Source organism: Triticum aestivum, chromosome 2A, assembly GCF_018294505.1.
Source record: "Triticum aestivum cultivar Chinese Spring chromosome 2A, IWGSC CS RefSeq v2.1, whole genome shotgun sequence".
NCBI lineage: Eukaryota > Viridiplantae > Streptophyta > Magnoliopsida > Poales > Poaceae > Triticum > Triticum aestivum.
Window position 1 is genome coordinate 605,932,098 of NC_057797.1, and position 8,363 is coordinate 605,940,460.

Genomic DNA, 8,363 nt, shown 5'->3' on the forward strand with positions numbered 1-8,363 from the left:
AGGAACGATAGGATCATTATAAGTGATAGTCTTTTCTGCAACTTTAATATGTGCAGCTACTTTTACTTCTATGGAAGGATGATATTTAAACCACTTCTCTCTAGGGAGATCAACATGAGTAGCAAAAGATTCACAGAAAGAAGCTACTATCTCAGAGTCAAGTCCATATTTAGTGCTAAATTTACGGAAAACATCGGTATCCATGAAAGATTTAACACAATCAAACTTAGGTGTCATACCTGACTCCTTACCTTTGTCGAGATCCCAATCTTCAGAGTTGCGTTTAATTCTTTCCAATAAATCTCATTTGAATTCAATAGTCTTCATCATAAAAGAGCCAGCACAAGGAGTATCAAGCATGGTGCAATTGTTATCAGAAAGCCGAGCATATAAATTTTGAATAATCATTTCTCTTGAGAGCTCATGATTGGGGCATGAATATAACATTGATTTAAGCATCCCCCAAGCTTGAGCGATGCTTTCTCCTTCGCGAGGCCAGAAATTATCTATACCTATACTAATTAGAGACTCCCAAAAAATTACCACGTTAATTAGAATTTACGAGCCGTTAATCTGGTAGGACCGAGTTATAACGGTGGAGATCAAGTCATATAATCCTTGGTGAAGATTCCCATCGAAGAGTCCCGGACAACTATTCAACAGGCACACCTTTTTTTAATAGAATCTTCGTCCTCATCCGAACCTCCCCCTCGAAGAGTCCTGCTTCTCCCTCTCGCCCCCCCCCCCCTCCGCCGAACCGAAGTCCTGCTTCTCCCTCTCGCCCCCCTCCACCGAACCTCCTCTACCCCATCTATCTATACCTCTATCTATATCTATATCTATACCTATACCTATACCTATACCTATACCTACCTATACTAATTAGAGACTCCCAAAAAATTATCACATTAATTAGAATTTACGAGCCGTTAATCTGGTAGGACCGAGTTATAACGGTGGAGATCAAGTCATATAATCCTTGGTGAAGATTCCCATCCAAAGAGTCATGGACAACTATTCAACAGGCACACCTTTTTTTAACAGAATCTTCGTCCTCAGCGAACCTCCCCCTCGAAGAGTCCTGCTTCTCCCTCTCGCCCCCCTCCACCGAACCGGAGTCCTGCTTCTCCCTCTCGCCCCCTCCGCCGAACCTCCTCTACCCCATGTATGGTTGATGCATCAGATGCAGAGGTGTATGTGCTGCAATCCAATCTTTCCTCAATCTCCTCCCTCAACCTTTTAAATCTCTTATTTATAGTTTTACAGTCTTGTATGGTTGATGCAGATGCGGGTGGTGCATCCACCATAGTTTGAAGAAAGGAGGCCGCAATTGAAGCTTCAGGTTCCCGAGTTGAAGATTTATATGGTTGATGCATCAGATGCAGAGGTGTATGTGCTGCAATCCAATCTTTCCTCAATCTTCTCCCTCAACCTTTTAAATATCTTATTTATAGATTTACAGTCCTGTATAGTTGATGCAGATGCGGTGGTGCATCCACGATAGTTTGAAGAAAGGAGGCCGCAATTGAAGCTTCAGGTTCCCCAGTTGAGGATTTATATTGGGCCGGCAGCATGACAACTCACACTCCATGCCTATTCGAGTTCATCTCCCATTAATCCTGCCCCACCCCGCATTGTTAAATCCCTCCTTTCTATCTATTGAATTCATCACGGAGCCCCTAATAATTTAGCTTGATCCATAATGTCTCATCGGGTAAAACTAGCTCTTCCTGTTTCTAATTTCAGCAGCTCTCTTCCCTGTATCAGGTTATACGTCTTGGGAAGCGGAGGAAAACCAGCTAGGTGGTCTGCATGCATCACCTAGAGTGGGGCCTTGCTGTAAGCTTGTGTTAGACATTTACACTACATCTATATCAAGAAGCCATGCACGGGCCAGTTCACATTGATTATTTATAGGAAGCTTTAAGTGCCTTACCATGCGACCCTTTGTTAGAAAACAGATTAGTTGATGATTCCTACAGACAGAATTTTATTGTATGTTATTTCTTCCAAGTAAATGCAAGTTGTTAAATTATCTGTGTGGTAGCTTGGTATATACATTTAATAATTTTCTCTTCTAGGATTTAAAAATGTATGCTGACAGATGTTGATCTGTCCATTGTCGCCTCTTTCATGTGATGTTACCTGTCGGCTCAACCAGTGCAGGGTTGCTATTCTCTTGGCCGAGGTCTCTGTTGCCTCTTCCATGTGCTGCCACCACTCTCCACAACCAACCTAGGCCAAGGATGGACAACGGCGTTGAAAGAGCACCTCACAGGCGTTTGTGTTAGACAAGAATTTAAGTGCAGGTTAATCTCTCTTGATGGAAAATTTTGGCCATCCGTTCTGTAGTAACTGTATTTTTTCGATAAACAGTAACTGTAATTAGGTATGTGAGAATTAATAGATTTTGACATAACAAATCAGGTGCTTCAACCGAGTCGCTCGTGTGGCAATTACTGCTGAGAGATAACGTATATTTGCATTGAAGCAGGCAGATTCTTTTTTCTTTTGCGGAAAGAAGCAGACAGAGGCTCATGTGGGCTCTTAGATATTTTCACGTTATATAATCTCCTACTGAATATTTGTTGTTTGCGTACATAGCAGTTTTTTAATCATGGCGTTTAAGCGCTTATATAAGAACTCTGCATTAGAGATGGCCTAATCACAGTTGTACCATTAGAAGGAAATACATGATACAATGGTCACTTTTGAGCAACACACCTGCAGCCATTTGTAGCACCCTGCACCACAAACCATAGGACTTTTATCTCTATGGTATTCCAGTGGTGAAAATAGAACTCATTCTGACATGATTTTGGTTTGGGTACATATAGAGCAACCATACATTGGTAAATGCATTTGAAATTCTGAACCAAATTTATGCTTAATTTGAAAGGAAATCAAGTCGTGTTTGTTCTTCTTTAGTAACAAATTATTATTTCCGAACTTTGATTTCTATTTTTGTTGAAGCTCTCCCCTAATAACCTTTTTCTAGAAGTCTTAGTTATGATTTGTTTAACAAACGTGCATCTTTCTGCGGCCAAATTGTACTGCAGAAATTCTATTGTAAACATGATTTCTAATAGCGTATAAGCTTGCCTTGCTAGATATGTAGTAAGATTTTCGAACTGTTGCCCACCCAAAAAATAAACTAGATCTATGGCATAATTAGTTATATATATATAGGTTCCTGTTTACAGTTCATGCATTTATTGTATTGAAAAGGGATCCGGATGTACGTTATATATGTAGGTTCCTATTTACAATACTCATATAAAAATTTCCTGTATATAACCATGGAATCCATACTTCCTAGGTTCGTTTCTGAAAATATTCATGTTCATTCCTTTGGAGTTCTACTGTCTAGATTTTAGAGATGCTACATATACAAAATGTGATAATGTATTTTCAGCTATGATATTGAGTGCCCTTTTAATGATTTCCACATTTAAAGTGGGGAGCTGTGTACATTAATAATGATCCAAATAATGTTAGCTAAACATGTTTTTACGAAATTAACAAATTTACGTGTTCCATTCTGCGCAACAGAATATTTAGAGTACATGCATGACACTATATCTACGCCAAGCAGTACTATAGAGTAGGCACTTTAAAAGAAACTTATGTAAGCAAGTTTAAGAACTACCATAATCCTGTTAAGTATATTGCAAATAGGATGTATAATCCGTATCTATAATTTTCAAATGATTTTAACTGCCTCCAGTTTTAGTATGGCCACGTTATGAGTCGCATTGTAACTACAGCCGCTATTGCAAGTTTGACTTGAATTTGGCTTCTGTAGGTATGGAATCGATTCACCTCTCCATAGGTTTCTACCTCTCCGAATTCCTCTTCATGTTGCCACATAGTTACATTCTTTTTTGTTTTGGGAAAATCAATTATAGATCCATTGTTTCATGTACAATGCACATGCTCTTCTATTTGTTTTTGAACTGATCCTTCCATTGTTTCTTGCTAATTTGGAATTATCCAGTCTTTTGTATATTCACTTGCATAGATGGTTTAATGCAGAACCTAAACCGAAGAATATAATATAGCGCATGTATTGGGTCGTTTCTCTGAAGAAGAGTAAGCAAACCAAACTTTTAACTTGAGCTCCAAAGAAGTTGCTGAATGATCTAGCTTTTTGGGAGTTTTACTAAGCTGAAACAATGTAGCACAGTAAGAACAATATTCTGATTCCATAACTTAAATATTAAATTTTCATACCACATTTTCTTAACCATGATTTTGGATGATGGGGAAATTATTTCAAATCTGAATTCGGCACGCATGTTTCCAGTCGAAACAATAACTGAACTGATAAGTATGCAACAATTTCTGTCGTGCGGCGTTAGTAAAATGTTGTAAGTTACTATTTCAGATAAGTAACCACTATATTATTTTCTATGTAATTGACATGTACACATGTCGTTACTCCACCTGAACCATCAATCTCCGTGTTACCAGCCCCAGGCTTCCATCGCAACAATCTAAAGGTTTGCTGCACACAAGCTCCTCTCACAAATTGACTCCACTAATTGTGACCGAGAATGTGTGTTGCCATAATGCTGACCTTATCCTGGCCTGAGTACAATTGCCTTATGTAATACGATTGGAAGCTCTTTTCTTCTAGATGTATTGGTTTCTGCAGGTTCCTCGGATGCTGCCTTTGAGTGATACGATGGCACGCTCACCAGTTGCTCTGTCAACATGGAAAACTGGCTCGACTATATTTCTTATGTGTCTTAATAAGTACTGTTGTGATTTTTTTCTTTCTAGCAATGCAAATTTTCTAAGCAGTAGACTTTCTGAGACGCTGAGGTCTCCGATGATTAATTATGCTTTGTGAGATTTAAGCACTTGGTTCAGACAAACTAGGTAATTCTCAGTTGGTCTCCTTAATTTCTAACTGAATATACATATATAGCGATAGTAAGGCCGTGCATTAAATAGTTGGATAATTCTTCATATTTTATTCTAACTATGTTCAAATCAGTGTTGGAGGCTCCCTGATCGATTACCTTTTCCATATATGAATTATTAATATAAGAAATATATTGGTTCTTTAGCTTTTCCAGGTAGAAGATGATTTAAAGGTAGACACCCGAGCTGGTTACTGCAATAACAGCCAATTGCCAGACATGATTACATTTACCAGACCAAGCACTATTTGGGTAGTAAAATTAGCATCGAGTGGACAGGACCAGATAAGAGGTCATGGTCAACAATGGTGCTCGAGGAAATGGATATATATGGTTATAAGGTTGCAGGAAAAGCTGTATATGACCTCAACAAGTTGCAATTCACTTCCATAATTATCTATGTTGAGAGTTCCATTTAGCTCGATAATTGTGCTTTGTTCCGAACAACATGCCCTTAATGTACATATCATGGTTTTAATATCTAATACATTGGTAAAATTAGCATCTGAGTGGTCAGGACCAGAGAAGAGGTCATGGTCAACAATGGTGCTCGAGGAAATGGATATATATATGGTTATAAGGTTGTAGGAAAGTGTACATGACGTCAGCAAGTTGTAATCTCTACCACAATTATCTATGTTAAGAGTTTCATTTAGCTCGATAGTCGTGCTTTACTCCAGGGACAACATGCCCTTAATGTACATATCATGGTTTTAATATCTAATACATTGGCGACCCTCTATATGTTGCATGGGAACCTTCAAGACATGTTCGTTAACTAGATACAAGGAGACATAGCATGGCCTCTTGCCAAAAATAGTAGCAACATGAGCACTCACCTCAGGCAACCACTCACAGTCAGGACAATTATAAATTGTGTATGTAATTACTTATGGATGACTTTCAGATTCTGGATAGGTAGTGCAGACCTCTTCACTATGTGGAATATTTTTTTAAAATGGTGGGAGTGTGTCTACCATTTTCTTAGATAAAAATGCCACTGTAAAAGTATCTGCAACTTCAAACCTGGTCATTAGTGTTGTTTGATCTATTGTATTAGCTCGAATCCCTTTGGAGACTTTTGTAGATGCTTAATTGCTTATTTTGGCCATTACCCTTCTTAGTGGTGATCATGTTAAGAGGTTCTAATTAATTTGTGTATATTTCCATACATGTGCTTCGATGCAATGGTCTAATATGACGTCCTATTTTTCATAAGAATATTAATCACCAAGGTGTTCTTATTCAATAGTGCTAGACCGTGCAAATGCACGGATTGACGACTAGTATATATAATTGCGATCACGATGAACAAGATGCATAGGATAAAACTTTTGATGAAATTCCAATTTCAATCGTTTGTAGTTTCAAGACTCCATATCATCACATAGTCTATACCATGTCGATGCATCTCGCCTCAAAGATAAAGGGAAGACCTTCTTCTTAACAACATCTCCGGGTACACCTGCAAGCTTAAATAATCCATAAACTTCATCAACATATATTAGATGTTCATCAGGATGTTTTGTTCCATCTCCTAAAAAAGGATTAGCTAGCAGTTTTTCTACCATACCCAAAGGAATTTCAAAGCAAGCATTTTCATTTTCAGTAGGTTTAGTAGGTTGAGGAGCAACTCTTTGCTCTACTGGTCGGGGTGAAGATACCCCGAACAAGCCCCTCAGAGGATTACTTTCCATAGTAACAAGTGACAGTAAATTTTAGCACACTATCCAAAATTTTCCTTACCAAATACCACCTACCAAAGGCGCTTCACTCCCCGACAATGGCGCCAGAAAAGAGTTTTGATGACCCACAAGTATAGGGGATCTATCGTAGTCCTTTCGATAAGTAAGAGTGTTGAACCCAACGAGGAGCAGAAGGAAATGATAAGCGGTTTTCAGCAAGGTATTCTCTGCAAGCACTGAAATAATAGGTAACAGATAGTTTTGTGATAGGATAATTTGTAACGAGTAACAAGTGACAAAAGTAAATAAAATGCAGAAAGGTGGCCCAATCCTTTTTGTAGCAAAGGACAAGCCTAGACAAACTCTTATATGACGTAAAGCGCTCCCGAGGACACATGGGAATATCGCCAAGCTAGTTTTCATCACGATCATATGATTCACGTTCGGTACATTGATAATTTGGTATGTGGGTGGACCGGTGCTTGGGTACTGTCCTTACTTGGACAAGCATCCCACTTATGATTAACCTCTATTGCAAGCATCTGCAACTACAACAAAAGTATTAAGGTAAACCTAACCATAGCATGAAACATATGGATCCAAATCAGCCCCTTATGAAGCAACGCATAAACTAGGGTTTAAGCTTCTGTCACTCTGACAACCCATCATCTACTTATTACTTCCCAATGCCTTTCTCTAGGCCCAAATAATGGTGAAGTGTCATGTAGTCGACGTTCACATAACACCACTAGAGGAGAGACAACATACATCTCATCAAAATATCGAACGAATACCAAATTCACATGACTACTAATAGCAAGACTTCTCCCATGTCCTCAGGAACAAATGTAACTACTCACAAAGCATATTCATGTTCATAATCAGAGGGGTATTAATATGCATATAGGATCTGAACATACGATCTTCCACCAAATAAACCAACTAGCATCAACTACAAGGAGTAATTAACACCATTAGCAACCCACAGGTACCAATCCCGGACTTAGAGATAAGAATTGGATACAAGAGATGAACTAGGGTTCTGAGAGAATATGGTGCTGGTGAAGATGTTGATGGAGATTGCCCTCTCCCGATGAGAGGAGCGTTGGTGATGACGATGGTGATGATTTCCCCCTCCCGGAGGGAAGTTTCCCCGGCAGAACAGCTCCGCCAGAGCCCTAGATTGGTTCCGCCAAGGTTCCGCCTCGTGGCGGCGGAGTCTCGTCCGGAAAGATGGCTTATGATTTTTTCCTCATCAAAAGACTCCATATAGTAGAAGATGGCCATCGGAGGGCCACCAGGGGGCCCACGAGGTAGGGGGCGCGCCCAAGGGGGTAGGGCGTGCCCCCCACCCTCGTGGGCAGGGTGTGGCCCCCCTGGTGAACTTCTTGCGCTCAGTATTTTTTATATATTCTGAAATTGACTTCCATGAAGTTTCAGGACTTTTGGAGCTGTGCAGAATAGGTCTCTGAGGGAGTCTTGGATTAGGGGGTGTTCGGGTAGCCGGACTATACCTTCGGCCGGACTCCTGGACTATGAAGATACAAGATTGAAGACTTCGTCCCGTGTCCGAATGGGACTTTCCTTGGCGTGGAAGGCAAGCTTGGCGATGCGGATATTCAAGATCTCCTACCATTGTAACCAACCCTGTGTAACCCTAACCCTATCCGGTGTCTATATAAACCGGAGGGTTGTAGTCCATAGGCAATCAACTCCGTACACAACAATCGTACCATAGGCTAGCTTCTAG

At 39.9% G+C, this 8,363-nt stretch overlaps 1 long non-coding RNA gene across 1 annotated transcript; it reads left to right on the forward strand.

The window, feature by feature from the left end:
• The first annotated feature begins 1,036 nt into the window (after window positions 1-1,036).
• On the forward strand, window positions 1,037-5,621 carry LOC123189689 (uncharacterized). The gene is made up of 3 exons (XR_006495942.1): window positions 1,037-1,193; window positions 1,286-1,389; window positions 1,473-5,621. It is a non-coding gene; the product is annotated as an uncharacterized lncRNA (long non-coding RNA).
• Window positions 5,622-8,363: the final 2,742 nt, after the last annotated feature.